The sequence below is a fragment of the Anomaloglossus baeobatrachus genome, unplaced genomic scaffold, assembly GCF_048569485.1.
Source record: "Anomaloglossus baeobatrachus isolate aAnoBae1 unplaced genomic scaffold, aAnoBae1.hap1 Scaffold_2405, whole genome shotgun sequence".
Classification (NCBI taxonomy): domain Eukaryota; kingdom Metazoa; phylum Chordata; class Amphibia; order Anura; family Aromobatidae; genus Anomaloglossus; species Anomaloglossus baeobatrachus.
In genome coordinates this window covers 1-21754 of record NW_027442046.1, presented here as the reverse complement: position 1 = coordinate 21754, position 21754 = coordinate 1, and the positions used below count along the sequence as shown (strand labels likewise).

The 21754-nt window shown below is 50.6% G+C and overlaps 6 non-coding genes and 4 pseudogenes across 6 annotated transcripts; all 10 read right to left on the bottom strand.

Annotated features, from left to right (window-relative positions):
- Window positions 1-108: 108 nt before the first annotated feature.
- LOC142261973 (U2 spliceosomal RNA) lies at window positions 109-250 on the bottom strand (annotated as a pseudogene).
- Window positions 251-1638: 1388 nt separating this feature from the next.
- On the bottom strand, window positions 1639-1834 carry LOC142261930 (U2 spliceosomal RNA). Its single transcript, XR_012729445.1, has one exon. It is a non-coding gene; the product is annotated as a U2 spliceosomal RNA (small nuclear RNA).
- A 2999-nt stretch (window positions 1835-4833) lies between these two features.
- LOC142261993 (U2 spliceosomal RNA) lies at window positions 4834-5024 on the bottom strand. The gene has a single exon (XR_012729472.1). It is a non-coding gene; the product is annotated as a U2 spliceosomal RNA (small nuclear RNA).
- Window positions 5025-6412: 1388 nt separating this feature from the next.
- LOC142261900 (U2 spliceosomal RNA) lies at window positions 6413-6603 on the bottom strand. The gene has a single exon (XR_012729419.1). It is a non-coding gene; the product is annotated as a U2 spliceosomal RNA (small nuclear RNA).
- Window positions 6604-7991: 1388 nt separating this feature from the next.
- LOC142261925 (U2 spliceosomal RNA) lies at window positions 7992-8187 on the bottom strand. The gene has a single exon (XR_012729441.1). It is a non-coding gene; the product is annotated as a U2 spliceosomal RNA (small nuclear RNA).
- A 2228-nt stretch (window positions 8188-10415) lies between these two features.
- On the bottom strand, window positions 10416-10611 carry LOC142261924 (U2 spliceosomal RNA). The gene has a single exon (XR_012729440.1). It is a non-coding gene; the product is annotated as a U2 spliceosomal RNA (small nuclear RNA).
- A 726-nt stretch (window positions 10612-11337) lies between these two features.
- Window positions 11338-11464, bottom strand: LOC142261964 (U2 spliceosomal RNA; annotated as a pseudogene).
- Window positions 11465-12852: 1388 nt separating this feature from the next.
- On the bottom strand, window positions 12853-13046 carry LOC142261932 (U2 spliceosomal RNA). Its single transcript, XR_012729447.1, has one exon. It is a non-coding gene; the product is annotated as a U2 spliceosomal RNA (small nuclear RNA).
- A 2190-nt stretch (window positions 13047-15236) lies between these two features.
- On the bottom strand, window positions 15237-15443 carry LOC142262015 (U2 spliceosomal RNA; annotated as a pseudogene).
- Window positions 15444-20886: 5443 nt separating this feature from the next.
- LOC142261958 (U2 spliceosomal RNA) lies at window positions 20887-20976 on the bottom strand (annotated as a pseudogene).
- Window positions 20977-21754: the final 778 nt, after the last annotated feature.

The following is a 21754-nucleotide window of genomic DNA, read 5'->3' as shown; positions in this document are numbered from 1 at the left end:
AAGCTCAGACTCACTCCAGGGTCGTCAATCCTGGGGCACATTGCACCATAGCCCCCACACTTACTCAGTCTAATAGCCTCGATCCTGGTAGGGCCATGGTTTCCTCTAGATGGATATACTATCCTCCCAAAGTACTAACAAGCGCAACCTTCCAGTGTGCATTGCATCATTGTACTAAGGTGGCCGGAGCCTTAAACCACCTTTTCGAACGATACTACACTTGATCTTAGCCAAAAGGCCGAGAAGCGATAACCAGAATTGGTTTGGGCCTCGAGTGGCACCCTGGCCTATGCCGGACACATCTTAGGGAGAGAGAGCGAGAGGGAGACAAACCCACGCCTACAGAAGACATTTTGTCACCCAAGCCAACCCTTGAAAAGGCTGCTTTGCAGAGCAAAAACAAGAAGAATGGTGCGTTTTGCAGCCGCCGCCCCCCACTGCAATGAATCTGAATAACTCCTCCTTTAGGGCGCAAGCAACTCCCCTCCCCCTTGCAGTCTTTCCAATTCACGATACAAAAAGACGGACAGGACAGGTTGCCTGACTTTCCGTCACTGCCACCCTTTGCCATCCTTACCCGTAGAAAGCCCTTTCATCATCCCCAAACCCTAATCTTTTCCCTTTCCTTCCCAGCCCCCAAACCCTGCCCTCTGTACCCTTCTCACCACCCGCATCCCTTCTCCTGTCATCCCCCTACCACCCGGGAAAAAAAGAGCTTGCCCCCTCCTTACACTAGCCCACCCTCCCACCCAAAGAACAACTTCTGCTGCGCAGCTTGTTTTCTAGGCAGCAGCGCTATTGTGATGTCAGCGGGGGCATTGTGACAAGCCGCCAGTGTTCCGTCTCTTCATGTTGTGCACAGTTCAAACGGAAAATACATCAACAGGCAGACTACAGAAAAGCTTACTATCAAAGGTTAGAGGGGGGCTTTCTCAGAGGGCTTTTTACAGTTTTTCTATTCCCAATTAGCCGTTTAAGTGTACTTATTGAAAGTAGTAATTCTTTCATAGGCCGCCCTTTCTTAGTATTTGACGTTCCTTATATTGCGGTATGAGGCTTTGCAGCAGGTTGCAAACATTCATCACCCATGACTGTCCCCAATTGAGCTCAGAAGCTCAATGTCTATCATGACCTCTCTTTTAGAATGTCCAAGAGCAAGCAAACTATTCCTCCAGGAGAGGGCGCCAACAGACTACTAAAGAGATCATCATTACTCAAAGAAAACCCCAAAAACCAATGCATGATAGGAATAAACAGGTAACTTTCTTTGGAGTGGAAGCGGAGAGATCGCACCAGATGCCAATTCTAGATCTTATCACACCTGTGGTCACTGCAGCAGCAGGTGAATCCACTTTGTCCAAAAGGGATCTATTCCATTCAATTGCAAATGATCTAGATAAGACAGAGAACTGCAGCACGGGACATAGCCGAGTTGGTCAGGTTGAGTGGTGATGAGTTTGCTATTTGGATGAATAAAGAAAGTCAAAAGTGTGAAAGATAAAAAACAAAAGGAGGAAGTGTGAAAAGTGAATGGGCCAAATTGAGGTGCATATGAAGACGTATGCTTTCTTCCAATTCATTAAATCGGGCTAATATGAATCAGGTGAATTGAGTTCTGCTTTTGGAAACTGGGTTAAGAAGGGGTGCACCGGTCCTGGAGGTACTGCAATACCAGGTCAATGTGTGGAGTGGACAGAGCAAGCTCTTTTTCCATCTCCCTGTTCTAAAAATCCATTTAATATATGGTCCCCAGATAGGGGACGTATCAGATATTAAACTGATAAGAACAGATTTTGATTTAATGAAGCTTTCCAAAGCACCGCAAAAAATGCATGACCGAAGTCACACCAAAAACAGTGCAAAGGCTAGGATTCGTGTGGACCCCTCCGTGAGGAGAGGGTCCCCAAAAATCAACCCCGTCCCTCCGAGCCAGAAGGCCACAGCAAGGGTCAGGGATCTTCGGTGCTCCCCCAAGCCGAAGCCTGGTTGAGCCTTGTCGTTGCTCCCAGCGTCCACCCAGGCATTTTACCCAAGTGGAGTAGAGAGCTACTAGTTGTTGGTTTCGCAGCCGAAACTGCCCGGACCGTCAACCGGTGTTGGTTTCTCAGCCCAAGGCTAACCGGACCTCCAACCGGGTGTTGGTTTCTCAGCCGAAGCTGACCCGGACCTCCAACCGGGTGTTGGTTTCTCAGCCGAAGCTGACCCAGACCTCCAACCGGGTGTTGGTTTCTCAGCCGAAGCTGACCCGGACCTCCAACCGGGTGTTGGTTTCTCAGCCCAAAGCTGAACGGACCTCCGACCATGATTATAAAAATTTCCCTTCCTAGCCAGAAGGCCGGGATAGAGCAATAAGCTCAGAAAGTATGAAACGGCAAGGTACGGTGTGCTACAGAGCCCAAGGCTCGCCGGGGTCCCAAGCCAGCAAGCTCAGACTCACTCCAGGGTCGTCAGTCCTGGGGCACATTGCACCATAGCCCCACACTTACTCAGTCTAATAGCCTCGATCCTGGTAGGGCCATGTTTTCCTCTAGATGAATATACTATACATCAAGAGTACTAGCAAGCGCAACCTTCCAGTGTGCATTGCATCTGCCGAGCCTCACAGATTTTTGATTTAATGAAGCTTTCCAAAGCACCACAAAAAATGCATGACCGAAGTCACACCAAAAACAGTGCAAAGGCTAGGATTCGTGTGGACCCCACCGTGAGGAGAGGGTCCCCAAAAATCAACCCCGTCCCTCCGAGCCAGAAGGCCACAGCAAGGGTCAGGGATCTTCGGTGCTCCACCAAGCCGAAGCCTGGTTGAGCCTTGTTGTTGCTCCCAGCGTCCACCCAGGCATCTTACCCAAGTGGAGTAGAGAGCTACTAGTTGTTGGTTTCGCAGCCGAAACTGCCCGGACCGTCAACCGGTGTTGGTTTCTCAGCCCAAGGCTAACCGGACCTCCAACCGGGTGTTGGTTTCTCAGCCGAAGCTGACCCAGACCTCCAACCGGGTGTTGGTTTCTCAGCCGAAGCTGACCCGGACCTCCAACCGGGTGTTAGTTTCTCAGCCCAAAGCTGACCAGACCTCCGACCGGGATTATAAAAATTTCCCTTCCTAGCCAGAAGGCCAGGATAGGGTAATATGCTCAAAAAGTATGAAAAGGCAAGGTACGGTGTGCTACAGAGCCCAAGGCTTGCCGGGGTCCCAAGCCAGCAAGCTCAGACTCACTCCAGGGTCGTCAGTCCTGGGGCACGTTGTACCATAGCCCCCCACCCTTACTCAGTCTAATAGCCTCGATCCTGGTAGGGCCATGTTTTCCTCTTGATGAATATACTATCCACCCAGAGTACTAGCAAGCGCAACCTTCCAGTGTGCATTGTATCATTGTACTAAGGTGGCCTGGAGCTTAAACCACCTCTTCGAACAACACTACACTTGATCTTAGCCAAAAGGCCGAGAAGCGATAACCAGAATTGGTTTGGGCCTCGAGTGGCACCCTGGCCTATGCCGGACACATCTTAGGGAGAGAGAGCGAGAGGGAGACAAACCCACGCCTACACAAGACATTTTGTCACCCAAGCCAACCCTTGAAAAGGCTGCTTTGCAGAGCAAAAACAAGAAGAATGGTGCGTTTTGCAGCCGCCGCCCACTGCAATGAATCTGAATAACTCCTCCTTTAGGGCGCAAGCAACTCCCCTCCCCCTTGCAGTCTTTCCAATTCACGATACAAAAAGACGGACAGGACAGGTTGCCTGACTTTCCGTCACTGCCACCCTTTGCCATCCTTACCCGTAGAAAGCCCTTTCATCATCCCCAAACCCTAATCTTTTCCCTTTCCTTCCCAGCCCCCAAACCCTGCCCTCTGTACCCTTCTCACCACCCGCATCCCTTCTCCTGTCATCCCCCTACCACCCGGGAAAAAAAGAGCTTGCCCCCTCCTTACACTAGCCCACCCTCCCACCCAAAGAACAACTTCTGCTGCGCAGCTTGTTTTCTAGGCAGCAGCGCTATTGTGATGTCAGCGGGGGCATTGTGACAAGCCGCCAGTGTTCCGTCTCTTCATGTTGTGCACAGTTCAAACGGAAAATACATCAACAGGCAGACTACAGAAAAGCTTACTATCAAAGGTTAGAGGGGGGCTTTCTCAGAGGGCTTTTTACAGTTTTTCTATTCCCAATTAGCCGTTTAAGTGTACTTATTGAAAGTAGTAATTCTTTCATAGGCCGCCCTTTCTTAGTATTTGACGTTCCTTATATTGCGGTATGAGGCTTTGCAGCAGGTTGCAAACATTCATCACCCATGACTGTCCCCAATTGAGCTCAGAAGCTCAATGTCTATCATGACCTCTCTTTTAGAATGTCCAAGAGCAAGCAAACTATTCCTCCAGGAGAGGGCGCCAACAGACTACTAAAGAGATCATCATTACTCAAAGAAAACCCCAAAAACCAATGCATGATAGGAATAAACAGGTAACTTTCTTTGGAGTGGAAGCGGAGAGATCGCACCAGATGCCAATTCTAGATCTTATCACACCTGTGGTCACTGCAGCAGCAGGTGAATCCACTTTGTCCAAAAGGGATCTATTCCATTCAATTGCAAATGATCTAGATAAGACAGAGAACTGCAGCACGGGACATAGCCGAGTTGGTCAGGTTGAGTGGTGATGAGTTTGCTATTTGGATGAATAAAGAAAGTCAAAAGTGTGAAAGATAAAAAACAAAAGGAGGAAGTGTGAAAAGTGAATGGGCCAAATTGAGGTGCATATGAAGACGTATGCTTTCTTCCAATTCATTAAATCGGGCTAATATGAATCAGGTGAATTGAGTTCTGCTTTTGGAAACTGGGTTAAGAAGGGGTGCACCGGTCCTGGAGGTACTGCAATACCAGGTCAATGCGTGGAGTGGACAGAGCAAGCTCTTTTTCCATCTCCCTGTTCTAAAAATCCATTTAATATATGGTCCCCAGATAGGGGACGTATCAGATATTAAACTGATAAGAACAGATACTACACTTGATCTTAGCCATAAGGCCGAGAAGCGATAACCAGAATTGGTTTGGGCCTCGAGTGGCACCCTGGCCTATGCCGGACACATCTTAGGGAGAGAGAGCGAGAGGGAGACAAACCCACGCCTACAGAAGACAATTTGTCACCCAAGCCAACCCTTGAAAAGGCTGCTTTGCAGAGCAAAAACAAGAAGAATGGTGCGTTTTGCAGCCGCCGCCCCCCACTGCAATGAATCTGAATAACTCCTCCTTTAGGGCGCAAGCAACTCCCCTCCCCCTTGCAGTCTTTCCAATTCACGATACAAAAAGACGGACAGGACAGGTTGCCTGACTTTCCGTCACTGCCACCCTTTGCCATCCTTACCCGTAGAAAGCCCTTTCATCATCCCCAAACCCTAATCTTTTCCCTTTCCTTCCCAGCCCCCAAACCCTGCCCTCTGTACCCTTCTCACCACCCGCATCCCTTCTCCTGTCATCCCCCTACCACCCGGGAAAAAAAGAGCTTGCCCCCTCCTTACACTAGCCCACCCTCCCACCCAAAGAACAACTTCTGCTGCGCAGCTTGTTTTCTAGGCAGCAGCGCTATTGTGATGTCAGCGGGGGCATTGTGACAAGCCGCCAGTGTTCCGTCTCTTCATGTTGTGCACAGTTCAAACGGAAAATACATCAACAGGCAGACTACAGAAAAGCTTACTATCAAAGGTTAGAGGGGGGCTTTCTCAGAGGGCTTTTTACAGTTTTTCTATTCCCAATTAGCCGTTTAAGTGTACTTATTGAAAGTAGTAATTCTTTCATAGGCCGCCCTTTCTTAGTATTTGACGTTCCTTATATTGCGGTATGAGGCTTTGCAGCAGGTTGCAAACATTCATCACCCATGACTGTCCCCAATTGAGCTCAGAAGCTCAATGTCTATCATGACCTCTCTTTTAGAATGTCCAAGAGCAAGCAAACTATTCCTCTAGGAGAGGGCGCCAACAGACTACTAAAGAGATCATCATTACTCAAAGAAAACCCCAAAAACCAATGCATGATAGGAATAAACAGGTAACTTTCTTTGGAGTGGAAGCGGAGAGATCGCACCAGATGCCAATTCTAGATCTTATCACACCTGTGGTCACTGCAGCAGCAGGTGAATCCACTTTGTCCAAAAGGGATCTATTCCATTCAATTGCAAATGATCTAGATAAGACAGAGAACTGCAGCACGGGACATAGCCGAGTTGGTCAGGTTGAGTGGTGATGAGTTTGCTATTTGGATGAATAAAGAAAGTCAAAAGTGTGAAAGATAAAAAACAAAAGGAGGAAGTGTGAAAAGTGAATGGGCCAAATTGAGGTGCATATGAAGACGTATGCTTTCTTCCAATTCATTAAATCGGGCTAATATGAATCAGGTGAATTGAGTTCTGCTTTTGGAAACTGGGTTAAGAAGGGGTGCACCGGTCCTGGAGGTACTGCAATACCAGGTCAATGCGTGGAGTGGACAGAGCAAGCTCTTTTTCCATCTCCCTGTTCTAAAAATCCATTTAATATATGGTCCCCAGATAGGGGACGTATCAGATATTAAACTGATAAGAACAGATACTACACTTGATCTTAGCCAAAAGGCCGAGAAGCGATAACCAGAATTGGTTTGGGCCTCGAGTGGCACCCTGGCCTATGCCGGACACATCTTAGGGAGAGAGAGCGAGAGGGAGACAAACCCACGCCTACAGAAGACATTTTGTCACCCAAGCCAACCCTTGAAAAGGCTGCTTTGCAGAGCAAAAACAAGAAGAATGGTGCGTTTTGCAGCCGCCGCCCCCCACTGCAATGAATCTGAATAACTCCTCCTTTAGGGCGCAAGCAACTCCCCTCCCCCTTGCAGTCTTTCCAATTCACGATACAAAAAGACGGACAGGACAGGTTGCCTGACTTTCCGTCACTGCCACCCTTTGCCATCCTTACCCGTAGAAAGCCCTTTCATCATCCCCAAACCCTAATCTTTTCCCTTTCCTTCCCAGCCCCCAAACCCTGCCCTCTGTACCCTTCTCACCACCCGCATCCCTTCTCCTGTCATCCCCCTACCACCCGGGAAAAAAAGAGCTTGCCCCCTCCTTACACTAGCCCACCCTCCCACCCAAAGAACAACTTCTGCTGCGCAGCTTGTTTTCTAGGCAGCAGCGCTATTGTGATGTCAGCGGGGGCATTGTGACAAGCCGCCAGTGTTCCGTCTCTTCATGTTGTGCACAGTTCAAACGGAAAATACATCAACAGGCAGACTACAGAAAAGCTTACTATCAAAGGTTAGAGGGGGGCTTTCTCAGAGGGCTTTTTACAGTTTTTCTATTCCCAATTAGCCGTTTAAGTGTACTTATTGAAAGTAGTAATTCTTTCATAGGCCGCCCTTTCTTAGTATTTGACGTTCCTTATATTGCGGTATGAGGCTTTGCAGCAGGTTGCAAACATTCATCACCCATGACTGTCCCCAATTGAGCTCAGAAGCTCAATGTCTATCATGACCTCTCTTTTAGAATGTCCAAGAGCAAGCAAACTATTCCTCCAGGAGAGGGCACCAACAGACTACTAAAGAGATCATCATTACTCAAAGAAAACCCCAAAAACCAATGCATGATAGGAATAAACAGGTAACTTTCTTTGGAGTGGAAGCGGAGAGATCGCACCAGATGCCAATTCTAGATCTTATCACACCTGTGGTCACTGCAGCAGCAGGTGAATCCACTTTGTCCAAAAGGGATCTATTCCATTCAATTGCAAATGATCTAGATAAGACAGAGAACTGCAGCACGGGACATAGCCGAGTTGGTCAGGTTGAGTGGTGATGAGTTTGCTATTTGGATGAATAAAGAAAGTCAAAAGTGTGAAAGATAAAAAACAAAAGGAGGAAGTGTGAAAAGTGAATGGGCCAAATTGAGGTGCATATGAAGACGTATGCTTTCTTCCAATTCATTAAATCGGGCTAATATGAATCAGGTGAATTGAGTTCTGCTTTTGGAAACTGGGTTAAGAAGGGGTGCACCGGTCCTGGAGGTACTGCAATACCAGGTCAATGCGTGGAGTGGACAGAGCAAGCTCTTTTTCCATCTCCCTGTTCTAAAAATCCATTTAATATATGGTCCCCAGATAGGGGACGTATCAGATATTAAACTGATAAGAACAGATTTTGATTTAATGAAGCTTTCCAAAGCACCGCAAAAAATGCATGACCGAAGTCACACCAAAAACAGTGCAAAGGCTAGGATTCGTGTGGACCCCTCCGTGAGGAGAGGGTCCCCAAAAATCAACCCCGTCCCTCCGAGCCAGAAGGCCACAGCAAGGGTCAGGGATCTTCGGTGCTCCCCCAAGCCGAAGCCTGGTTGAGCCTTGTCGTTGCTCCCAGCGTCCACCCAGGCATCTTACCCAAGTGGAGTAGAGAGCTACTAGTTGTTGGTTTCGCAGCCGAAACTGCCCGGACCGTCAACCGGTGTTGGTTTCTCAGCCCAAGGCTAACCGGACCTCCAACCGGGTGTTGGTTTCTCAGCCGAAGCTGACCCGGACCTCCAACCGGGTGTTGGTTTCTCAGCCGAAGCTGACCCAGACCTCCAACCGGGTGTTGGTTTCTCAGCCGAAGCTGACCCGGACCTCCAACCGGGTGTTGGTTTCTCAGCCCAAAGCTGAACGGACCTCCGACCATGATTATAAAAATTTCCCTTCCTAGCCAGAAGGCCGGGATAGAGCAATATGCTCAGAAAGTATGAAAGGGCAAGGTACGGTGTGCTACAGAGCCCAAGGCTCGCCGGGGTCCCAAGCCAGCAAGCTCAGACTCACTCCAGGGTCGTCAGTCCTGGGGCACGTTGTACCATAGCCCCCCATCCTTACTCAGTCTAATAGCCTCGATCCTGGTAGGGCCATGTTTTCCTCTAGATGAATATACTATCCACCCAGAGTACTAGCAAGCGCAACCTTCCAGTGTGCATTGTATCATTGTACTAAGGTGGCCTGGAGCTTAAACCACCTCTTCGAACAACACTACACTTGATCTTAGCCAAAAGGCCGAGAAGCGATAACCAGAATTGGTTTGGGCCTCGAGTGGCACCCTGGCCTATGCCGGACACATCTTAGGGAGAGAGAGCGAGAGGGAGACAAACCCACGCCTACAGAAGACATTTTGTCACCCAAGCCAACCCTTGAAAAGGCTGCTTTGCAGAGCAAAAACAAGAAGAATGGTGCGTTTTGCAGCCGCCGCCCCCCACTGCAATGAATCTGAATAACTCCTCCTTTAGGGCGCAAGCAACTCCCCTCCCCCTTGCAGTCTTTCCAATTCACGATACAAAAAGACGGACAGGACAGGTTGCCTGACTTTCCGTCACTGCCACCCTTTGCCATCCTTACCCGTAGAAAGCCCTTTCATCATCCCCAAACCCTAATCTTTTCCCTTTCCTTCCCAGCCCCCAAACCCTGCCCTCTGTACCCTTCTCACCACCCGCATCCCTTCTCCTGTCATCCCCCTACCACCCGTGAAAAAAAGAGCTTGCCCCCTCCTTACCCTAGCCCACCCTCCCACCCAAAGAACAACTTCTGCTGCGCAGCTTGTTTTCTAGGCAGCAGCGCTATTGTGATGTCAGCGGGGGCATTGTGACAAGCCGCCAGTGTTCCGTCTCTTCATGTTGTGCACAGTTCAAACGGAAAATACATCAACAGGCAGACTACAGAAAAGCTTACTATCAAAGGTTAGAGGGGGGCTTTCTCAGAGGGCTTTTTACAGTTTTTCTATTCCCAATTAGCCGTTTAAGTGTACTTATTGAAAGTAGTAATTCTTTCATAGGCCGCCCTTTCTTAGTATTTGACGTTCCTTATATTGCGGTATGAGGCTTTGCAGCAGGTTGCAAACATTCATCACCCATGACTGTCCCCAATTGAGCTCAGAAGCTCAATGTCTATCATGACCTCTCTTTTAGAATGTCCAAGAGCAAGCAAACTATTCCTCCAGGAGAGGGCGCCAACAGACTACTAAAGAGATCATCATTACTCAAAGAAAACCCCAAAAACCAATGCATGATAGGAATAAACAGGTAACTTTCTTTGGAGTGGAAGCGGAGAGATCGCACCAGATGCCAATTCTAGATCTTATCACACCTGTGGTCACTGCAGCAGCAGGTGAATCCACTTTGTCCAAAAGGGATCTATTCCATTCAATTGCAAATGATCTAGATAAGACAGAGAACTGCAGCACGGGACATAGCCGAGTTGGTCAGGTTGAGTGGTGATGAGTTTGCTATTTGGATGAATAAAGAAAGTCAAAAGTGTGAAAGATAAAAAACAAAAGGAGGAAGTGTGAAAAGTGAATGGGCCAAATTGAGGTGCATATGAAGACGTATGCTTTCTTCCAATTCATTAAATCGGGCTAATATGAATCAGGTGAATTGAGTTCTGCTTTTGGAAACTGGGTTAAGAAGGGGTGCACCGGTCCTGGAGGTACTGCAATACCAGGTCAATGCGTGGAGTGGACAGAGCAAGCTCTTTTTCCATCTCCCTGTTCTAAAAATCCATTTAATATATGGTCCCCAGATAGGGGACGTATCAGATATTAAACTGATAAGAACAGATTTTGATTTAATGAAGCTTTCCAAAGCACCGCAAAAAATGCATGACCGAAGTCACACCAAAAACAGTGCAAAGGCTAGGATTCGTGTGGACCCTTCCGTGAGGAGAGGGTCCCCAAAAATCAACCCCGTCCCTCCGAGCCAGAAGGCCACAGCAAGGGTCAGGGATCTTCGGTGCTCCCCCAAGCCGAAGCCTGGTTGAGCCTTGTCGTTGCTCCCAGCGTCCACCCAGGCATCTTACCCAAGTGGAGTAGAGAGCTACTAGTTGTTGGTTTCGCAGCCGAAACTGCCCGGACCGTCAACCGGTGTTAGTTTCTCAGCCCAAGGCTAACCGGACCTCCAACCGGGTGTTGGTTTCTCAGCCGAAGCTGACCCGGACCTCCAACCGGGTGTTGGTTTCTCAGCCGAAGCTGACCCGGACCTCCAACCGGGTGTTGGTTTCTCAGCCGAAGCTGACCCGGACCTCAAACCGGGTGTTGGTTTCTCAGCCGAAGCTGACCCGGACCTCCAACCGGGTGTTGGTTTCTCAGCCCAAAGCTGAACGGACCTCCGACCATGATTATAAAAATTTCCCTTCCTAGCCAGAAGGCCGGGATAGAGCAATATGCTCAGAAAGTATGAAAGGGCAAGGTACGGTGTGCTACAGAGCCCAAGGCTCGCCGGGGTCCCAAGCCAGCAAGCTCAGACTCACTCCAGGGTCGTCAGTCCTGGGGCACATTGCACCATAGCCCCCACACTTACTCAGTCTAATAGCCTCGATCCTGGTAGGGCCATGTTTTCCTCTAGATGAATATACTATACATCCAGAGTACTAGCAAGCGCAACCTTCCAGTGTGCATTGCATCTGCCGAGCCTCACAGATACTACACTTGATCTTAGCCAAAAGGCCGAGAAGCGATAACCAGAATTGGTTTGGGCCTCGAGTGGCACCCTGGCCTATGCCGGACACATCTTAGGGAGAGAGAGCGAGAGGGAGACAAACCCACGCCTACAGAAGACATTTTGTCACCCAAGCCAACCCTTGAAAAGGCTGCTTTGCAGAGCAAAAACAAGAAGAATGGTGCGTTTTGCAGCCGCCGCCCCCCACTGCAATGAATCTGAATAACTCCTCCTTTAGGGCGCAAGCAACTCCCCTCCCCCTTGCAGTCTTTCCAATTCACGATACAAAAAGACGGACAGGACAGGTTGCCTGACTTTCCGTCACTGCCACCCTTTGCCATCCTTACCCGTAGAAAGCCCTTTCATCATCCCCAAACCCTAATCTTTTCCCTTTCCTTCCCAGCCCCCAAACCCTGCCCTCTGTACCCTTCTCACCACCCGCATCCCTTCTCCTGTCATCCCCCTACCACCCGGGAAAAAAAGAGCTTGCCCCCTCCTTACACTAGCCCACCCTCCCACCCAAAGAACAACTTCTGCTGCGCAGCTTGTTTTCTAGGCAGCAGCGCTATTGTGATGTCAGCGGGGGCATTGTGACAAGCCGCCAGTGTTCCGTCTCTTCATGTTGTGCACAGTTCAAACGGAAAATACATCAACAGGCAGACTACAGAAAAGCTTACTATCAAAGGTTAGAGGGGGGCTTTCTCAGAGGGCTTTTTACAGTTTTTCTATTCCCAATTAGCCGTTTAAGTGTACTTATTGAAAGTAGTAATTCTTTCATAGGCCGCCCTTTCTTAGTATTTGACGTTCCTTATATTGCGGTATGAGGCTTTGCAGCAGGTTGCAAACATTCATCACCCATGACTGTCCCCAATTGAGCTCAGAAGCTCAATGTCTATCATGACCTCTCTTTTAGAATGTCCAAGAGCAAGCAAACTATTCCTCCAGGAGAGGGCGCCAACAGACTACTAAAGAGATCATCATTACTCAAAGAAAACCCCAAAAACCAATGCATGATAGGAATAAACAGGTAACTTTCTTTGGAGTGGAAGCGGAGAGATCGCACCAGAGGCCAATTCTAGATCTTATCACACCTGTGGTCACTGCAGCAGCAGGTGAATCCACTTTGTCCAAAAGGGATCTATTCCATTCAATTGCAAATGATCTAGATAAGACAGAGAACTGCAGCACGGGACATAGCCGAGTTGGTCAGGTTGAGTGGTGATGAGTTTGCTATTTGGATGAATAAAGAAAGTCAAAAGTGTGAAAGATAAAAAACAAAAGGAGGAAGTGTGAAAAGTGAATGGGCCAAATTGAGGTGCATATGAAGACGTATGCTTTCTTCCAATTCATTAAATCGGGCTAATATGAATCAGGTGAATTGAGTTCTGCTTTTGGAAACTGGGTTAAGAAGGGGTGCACCGGTCCTGGAGGTACTGCAATACCAGGTCAATGCGTGGAGTGGACAGAGCAAGCTCTTTTTCCATCTCCCTGTTCTAAAAATCCATTTAATATATGGTCCCCAGATAGGGGACGTATCAGATATTAAACCGATAAGAACAGATTTTTTGATTTAATGAAGCTTTCCAAAGCACCACAAAAAATGCATGACCGAAGTCACACCAAAAACAGTGCAAAGGCTAGGATTCGTGTGGATCCCACCGTGAGGAGAGGGTCCCCAAAAATCAACCCCGTCCCTCCGAGCCAGAAGGCCACAGCAAGGGTCAGGGATCTTCGGTGCTCCCCCAAGCCGAAGCCTGGTTGAGCCTTGTCGTTGCTCCCAGCGTCCACCCAGGCATCTTACCCAAGTGGAGTAGAGAGCTACTAGTTGTTGGTTTCGCAGCCGAAACTGCCCGGACCGTCAACCGGTGTTGGTTTCTCAGCCCAAGGCTAACCGGACCTCCAACCGGGTGTTGGTTTCTCAGCCGAAGCTGACCCAGACCTCCAACCGGGTGTTGGTTTCTCAGCCGAAGCTGACCCGGACCTCCAACCAGGTGTTAGTTTCTCAGCCCAAAGCTGACCAGACCTCCAACCGGGATTATAAAAATTTCCCTTCCTAGCCAGAAGGCCAGGATAGGGTAATATGCTCAAAAAGTATGAAAAGGCAAGGTACGGTGTGCTACAGAGCCCAAGGCTTGCCGGGGTCCCAAGCCAGCAAGCTCAGACTCACTCCAGGGTCGTCAGTCCTGGGGCACGTTGTACCATAGCCCCCCATCCTTACTCAGTCTAATAGCCTCGATCCTGGTAGGGCCATGTTTTCCACTAGATGAATATACTATCCACCCGGAGTACTAGCAAGCGCAACCTTCCAGTGTGCATTGTATCATTGTACTAAGGTGGCCTGGAGCTTAAACCACCTTTTCGAACAACACTACACTTGATCTTAGCCAAAAGGCCGAGAAGCGATAACCAGAATTGGTTTGGGCCTCGAGTGGCACCCTGGCCTATGCCGGACACATCTTAGGGAGAGAGAGCGAGAGGGAGACAAACCCACGCCTACAGAAGACATTTTGTCACCCAAGCCAACCCTTGAAAAGGCTGCTTTGCAGAGCAAAAACAAGAAGAATGGTGCGTTTTGCAGCCGCCGCCCCCCACTGCAATGAATCTGAATAACTCCTCCTTTAGGGCGCAAGCAACTCCCCTCCCCCTTGCAGTCTTTCCAATTCACGATACAAAAAGACGGACAGGACAGGTTGCCTGACTTTCCGTCACTGCCACCCTTTGCCATCCTTACCCGTAGAAAGCCCTTTCATCATCCCCAAACCCTAATCTTTTCCCTTTCCTTCCCAGCCCCCAAACCCTGCCCTCTGTACCCTTCTCACCACCCGCATCCCTTCTCCTGTCATCCCCCTACCACCCGGGAAAAAAAGAGCTTGCCCCCTCCTTACACTAGCCCACCCTCCCACCCAAAGAACAACTTCTGCTGCGCAGCTTGTTTTCTAGGCAGCAGCGCTATTGTGATGTCAGCGGGGGCATTGTGACAAGCCGCCAGTGTTCCGTCTCTTCATGTTGTGCACAGTTCAAACGGAAAATACATCAACAGGCAGACTACAGAAAAGCTTACTATCAAAGGTTAGAGGGGGGCTTTCTCAGAGGGCTTTTTACAGTTTTTCTATTCCCAATTAGCCGTTTAAGTGTACTTATTGAAAGTAGTAATTCTTTCATAGGCCGCCCTTTCTTAGTATTTGACGTTCCTTATATTGCGGTATGAGGCTTTGCAGCAGGTTGCAAACATTCATCACCCATGACTGTCCCCAATTGAGCTCAGAAGCTCAATGTCTATCATGACCTCTCTTTTAGAATGTCCAAGAGCAAGCAAACTATTCCTCCAGGAGAGGGCGCCAACAGACTACTAAAGAGATCATCATTACTCAAAGAAAACCCCAAAAACCAATGCATGATAGGAATAAACAGGTAACTTTCTTTGGAGTGGAAGCGGAGAGATCGCACCAGATGCCAATTCTAGATCTTATCACACCTGTGGTCACTGCAGCAGCAGGTGAATCCACTTTGTCCAAAAGGGATCTATTCCATTCAATTGCAAATGATCTAGATAAGACAGAGAACTGCAGCACGGGACATAGCCGAGTTGGTCAGGTTGAGTGGTGATGAGTTTGCTATTTGGATGAATAAAGAAAGTCAAAAGTGTGAAAGATAAAAAACAAAAGGAGGAAGTGTGAAAAGTGAATGGGCCAAATTGAGGTGCATATGAAGACGTATGCTTTCTTCCAATTCATTAAATCGGGCTAATATGAATCAGGTGAATTGAGTTCTGCTTTTGGAAACTGGGTTAAGAAGGGGTGCACCGGTCCTGGAGGTACTGCAATACCAGGTCAATGCGTGGAGTGGACAGAGCAAGCTCTTTTTCCATCTCCCTGTTCTAAAAATCCATTTAATATATGGTCCCCAGATAGGGGACGTATCAGATATTAAACTGATAAGAACAGATTTTTTTTGATTTAACAGCATCTTTATTATCATGCACTACTCACAAAAAGGTAACAAACCGTGTACAGTGCCGCAGCCCCGTACACACAGAACTATACAATCCTTCTTACATAGCCATAGAGTACGACGCACTAAACTATACATCACACTCCTATGCTTATCCATAACACTCAAGCTGAAAGAAAAAGTTAGACAATAAATAACGACGAACCGGCGATTGGGGGATGGGGGTAGGGGAAAAGGGGGATAGGGTGGGGAAATCACAGGCCCGAAGCTTTATTGAAAGACGCACATAACGGGAAAAGGAGGGAGGGGGCATGGAAGAGGTCTAAACCTCCTCCTCGGCGCTGTCGTCCGGACTGTCCATGATGGAATAGTCTCTGAGCAGGCTGTGGATCAGCCTGCGGCAATCCTGGATAGACATCCTCTCCCTCTTCAAGATGAGCCGGTTCCTGGCGACCCAAATAGCGTCCTTAAAGCAGTTCATAAGGCGCCAAGCCTCCTGGATGGCTCCAACGGTGTGAGTCCCAGGGAAGAGTCCATAAAGTACGGAATGGTACGATAGGCTCCCTCTGGGGACGGAGTTCCTCAGGTCATCCTCCAGGGCAACCAACAGGCGCTGTGCGAAACGGCAGTCCCAAAAGGCGTGCAGCGATGTTTCCTCCACGAAGGGGCACCTTGGGCAGTACCGGGTTTTGCACAGGTTCCGGGCGTGCATGAATGACCGGACGGGCAGTCCGCCCTGTATCGCCATCCATGACAAGTCCTTGTGCCCGTTGGTCAATCCAGCCGATGACACGTTTGTCCAAACAGTCTCCAGTGTGTCGTGATGAAGTCCTGGAATGTTCTCCATTTCGTCCTTGGCTCTGATGAGTTTGTGGATAGTCTTTGGCTTCCACAAATCAGGCTTGAGTCCCTCCAGTTGGTGTTCCCTCACAAACCGAACCACGTCTCCGTAGAACCATGGCGCCGTCCAGTTGTAGGGGAAGGAGCTGTCCCACTTGTCCCAGCCTAACCGTCTCCAAAGGGGGAGCAGGAAGAAGCGAGACATGGACCCACCCGCGGAACCTCTCTTGACTCGCAGAGTTCGGCGAACGCAGTCACATACGAAGGAGGATCGCAGGAGGGTGGGGATATCGGGTACGCCCTTCCCACCCTTGCGAGGATCCTTGTACATGATGCTCCGCTTTACTCTGTCCATCTTGGATCCCCAGACAAAACGAAACACCGTCCTGGTAATGGCCCTGCACACGGTGGCAAGGGGGGGCCAGGCCTGGGCCGTGTACTGCAGCACGGGCAGTACCTCGTTACGCAGGACCAGTGCTTTGCCCTCACAGGTGAGGCGTCTGAGGCTCCACAGACCGATCCGTTGGGTGATCTTGGTCAAGCGTTCCTCCCAGGACTTGAGGGCTGCTCCTTCCTTCCCGAACCAGACTCCAAGAACCTTGATGAAATCTGGCTGGATGCTGAAAGGGAAGGGGGCGGAAGAGGCCGGCTGCCAGTCCCCGAAGAGCATGGCTTCCGACTTCCCGCAGTTGACTTTGGCTCCCGAAGCCCGTCCGAAGGTCTCACAGGTCTGGACGAGGGTGTCGACTGAGCGCCGGTCCGCGCAGAAGACGGTCACGTCGTCCATGTAGAGCGAGCACTTGACCTCGAAGCGTTCTGGTCCTGGTGCGGTGATCCCTCTGATCTCTCCATTCCGCCGGATAGCCTCTGCAAAGAGTTCTATAACACAAACAAAAAGAAGAGGTGACAGAGGACAGCCTTGTCTGACCCCTGAGAGGACCGGGAAGGGGTCAGTCTTCCAGCCGTTTACCAACACCGAGCTGTGAATATCAAAATACATTAGTTGGACATACAAACAAAACATGTTACCCAAACCTAACCTGTGCAGAGCTTTGCCCAGGAACTCATGGGAAACACGGTCGAAGGCCTTTTCCTGATCCAACGAGATCAGGGCTGCGTGCACCCGGCGGGCTTTGATGTACTCGACCGTGTCCCGCATGAGAGCCAGGCTGTCTGCGATGCGACGTCCGGGGATGCCGCAGGTCTGATCCGGGTGGATGATCCATCCGATAACCGTCTTCAGTCTCGTTGCCATCGTCTTGGCCAGGATCTTGTAGTCGACATTCAGAAGGGTGATGGGACGCCAATTCTTCAGGTCGCACCTCTCTCCTTTACGCTTGTACAGGATCGTGACCATTCCTTCCCTCAGAGATGGAGGCATTCTGCCCTCCACCACCATCTCCTCATACAGCCCTAACAGGTCCGGACAGATTAGGTCTCCCAGCGCTACATAGAGCTCTGCTGGGAGGCCGTCACTGCCCGGTGTCCTGCCAGAACTAAAGGATTTGGCGGCCGAGAGCAGCTCGTCCACCGTCAGAGGAACGTCCATGGCCGCCGCGTCTGCAGGGTCAAGATGGTTAGTGATACCTGACAGGAACTTATCGGCGGCCTCGGGGTCAGTAGTCTTGCGGGCGTAGAGTTCGCTGTAGAAGTCGCTGACGACCTTCATCACATTCTCTTTCCCGCGTCGCATGCTTCCACTCTCGTCTCGTAGTTCATTCATGGGCGTGTGACCGGCGTGGAGTTTCCTGAAAAAGAACGAGTTACATTTCTCACCCTTCTCCAGGTTCTCCACTTTGGAACGGAAGACAATTCGCTCGGACTCCTCCTCGAAGTGCCTTTTCAGGCTCCTCTTAGTCTCCTCCAGCTCCTCTCTCACGTCCCAGCCGCATCGAAGAAGGTCCTGCAGGGAACGCAGCTCACGCTGGAGTCTCCTGAAGTCCCTCCTCTTCAGACACGCCTGTTGTTGACTCTTTGCCTGAAAGAAGAAACGGAACTCGAGTTTAACGTATTCCCACCAGTCAGAAACAGACTGGAAGCCCGCCTTGTAGGCCCGCCACGTGGAGTAGGCAGCTCTAAGCTCCTCCAGAATCTCACCCTTTTCCAGCAGAGAGCAGTTCAGCTTCCAGGAGCCCGGGCCAATGGGGAAGCCATGGCCCAGCACACCTTGAAAGTGAATGGCTCTGTGGTCAGAGAAGAAGCAGGGGACCATCGAGTGCCCACTCCGCCCAACCGCCCGAGAGGTAAACACAAAGTCAATCCTGGAACGCAGCGAGCCATCGGATCGGCACCATGAATAGTTCACAGATCCGTGTCCGATGGAGCCAACAACGTCCACAAGAGAGGCTTCGGTCACCATCTCAATGAGCAGTTTGGATGTGACGTCCAACTTGGCAGCCGTTCCAGAACTGCGTCCATCCTCCTCAATCGGGCAGTTGAAATCCCCGGCCATCACTACCGTCCTGGCGGTAGCGAGCTGAGGGCGCAGGGCTTGGAGGAGCTCCAGTCGATCGCTCTTCACAGGAGAAGCATACACATTGATGAACCTGACAGGTTCTCCCGCCCAGGTGCCATCCACGAGCAGTAACCTGCCGCAGACGATTTCCTGAACAGAGTCCAATGTGAAGGCGCTTCCCCTGATCAGCACGGCGACCCCCGCGGACCTACAGTCGCCCCCGCCAGACCAGTAGGATGGGCCATGGGTCCACTCCCTGGCCAGATGGTTGAAGGACCTAGAAGAGGGAAGGGGGCATTCCTGCAGGAAAAATACATCACTAGACTGAGTGTTAAGGAACGCAAAAATTGTCTGACGTCGGAACTTGTCTCTGATGCTCCTAACATTAATGGAAAAGATGTTAATGTTAGCAGTCATTGGAGGAAAGAGAAAGTTAGAGCAGGCGGTGTGCCTTAGTTACCACTCCGGTCGGGCGGTTCTTCCTCTTTGGCACCTGCTGGTAAGGGTATCTCCAGCAGACCCTCTTCTTCTAGCTGATCGAGCAGGGATGGTGCCTCAGTGGCTTCCGACTCCTCCATTTCTTCTTCGGCCACAAGGGACTCCACCATCTGCTCCAACACGTCCGGTTCTGGGAGGAGGCCATCCTCCTCTTCCTGGGGTGGATTGAGGTCCACAATGAACAGCTTGGAAGGTTCTGCGACAGGACTATCTTCCACCTTCCTTTTCCTTTGGCCTGTACCTGAGGAGACAAGAGCTGGAAAATCCTCCTCGGTGAAAAGTGCAAGAGTGCTGAGGCCCTCTGCTCTCATGGTCTGGGGAGGGAGAGTGGGCTTTGGGGGGGGGGTGAGGAGACCAACTGAGGAGTAGGGAAATGAGGTGGAGGTAGTGGAATCCTCAGTAGGGTTGGCCGGGGGGGGAGGGGTTTGGACAGGGGTGACAGGGGGGGGGACCAGGGAGGGGGCAACAGTTTTCTTACCCTTCTTTTTCCTGGACTCCGTGGCTGCTGGGGCATCGGCTGGAGCCACGGTCGCCGGGTTCTTGGCCGCCTTGTCCTTGGCCTCTGTGGCCTTGGTCGTAGCTGCCTTGGTCGACGAAGCTGTGACTACCCGATACTGGGTCGCCGCGGCAACCCTTGCCCAGGATTTCTCCCGCTGTGGGCAGTCCTTGTAAAGGTGGTCCACCTGTCCACATAGGTTGCAAGTCTTCTTCTTTGGGCAGTCCTTGGAGCTGTGTCCCGTCACCCGGCAAACCCTGCAGGCGTCCTCCTTGCAGGTCTTCATCGAATGCCCTTTCCCGCCACATTTCCTGCAGTTGTGTGGCATGTCCGGGTAGTAGATGAGACCAAAGGAGTTTCCCAGAGAGAATGTCGGGGGCAGGTGCTGGAGACCATCCTCGGATGCTGGTTCCCTGTAGAGTCGAACGGTTACTGACCACTTACCCGTCCAGAATCCGTTGCCGTTAAGGATGTGGGATGGCTCCCTCACCACTGTGCAGAGACGTCCCAGGAACGTGGAGATGTCTCTTCCTGGGGTGTGCGGGTTCCGCATGGAGACCGTGATCCTCTTTTCATCCCTCTGTATAGGACAGGATCCTAAAAAAGAATGAAAAGGGGAGTCCGGCATCGCTGCGTTCATCGCCTCCCAGTATCTCCTGCAGGCATTCACCGTGGCAAAGGTTACCAGAAAAATGCCAGTCATGAAGGTCTGGACACTCAGGGTTTCCGCCCTGGAGAAGCCCTGATCCAGAATCATCTTCTTGCAGAACACGTCGCTGGACATGTCCGGCAACCTACCATCCACCGCCTTTAGCTTCAGGGCGACCGTCTGCCGCATCCAAGGCTCCAGGGTTGGAGCCTTTTCAGGCAGCGTCCGGGCTCCCTCCGGCTGGCTGGCGTCGGAGGTAGGGGCCTCTTGGGCCGAAGAAGCCTCTGGATGAGCCTTCCTGGAGGTCCCTGGGTCCTGAGCCTTCTTGGCTGCCTTCTCTGGCTTGCTTGCCATGGCTGGTTCCTGCTTGAGTTCCCGGAGCTGGATCTTGGATTCTTCTCCGGGTGTCTTCTCCCGCTGTGTTCCTCCTCGAAGTTCCTCTGGTCTCCCCAAGTCTTCTCCGAGGCTTCGTCTTCTTGCTTCTTTCTGCCAAGCTCTTCTTCCGTCCGATCTCCCTCTTCCGGTCTCGGCTGGGCTTCGGAGCTCGTCTCCCTGATCGTATCTCGTCAAGTGTAGCTAGCTCAGTTTGTTCTGATAAGAACAGATACTACACTTGATCTTAGCCAAAAGGCCGAGAAGCGATAACCAGAATTGGTTTGGGCCTCGAGTGGCACCCTGGCCTATGCCGGACACATCTTAGGGAGAGAGAGCGAGAGGGAGACAAACCCACGCCTACAGAAGACATTTTGTCACCCAAGCCAACCCTTGAAAAGGCTGCTTTGCAGAGCAAAAACAAGAAGAATGGTGCATTTTGCAGCCGCCGCCCCCCACTGCAATGAATCTGAATAACTCCTCCTTTAGGGCGCAAGCAACTCCCCTCCCCCTTGCAGTCTTTCCAATTCACGATACAAAAAGACGGACAGGACAGGTTGCCTGACTTTCCGTCACTGCCACCCTTTGCCATCCTTACCCGTAGAAAGCCCTTTCATCATCCCCAAACCCTAATCTTTTCCCTTTCCTTCCCAGCCCCCAAACCCTGCCCTCTGTACCCTTCTCACCACCCGCATCCCTTCTCCTGTCATCCCCCTACCACCCGGGAAAAAAAGAGCTTGCCCCCTCCTTACACTAGCCCACCCTCCCACCCAAAGAACAACTTCTGCTGCGCAGCTTGTTTTCTAGGCAGCAGCGCTATTGTGATGTCAGCGGGGGCATTGTGACAAGCCGCCAGTGTTCCGTCTCTTCATGTTGTGCACAGTTCAAACGGAAAATACATCAACAGGCAGACTACAGAAAAGCTTACTATCAAAGGTTAGAGGGGGGCTTTCTCAGAGGGCTTTTTACAGTTTTTCTATTCCCAATTAGCCGTTTAAGTGTACTTATTGAAAGTAGTAATTCTTTCATAGGCCGCCCTTTCTTAGTAT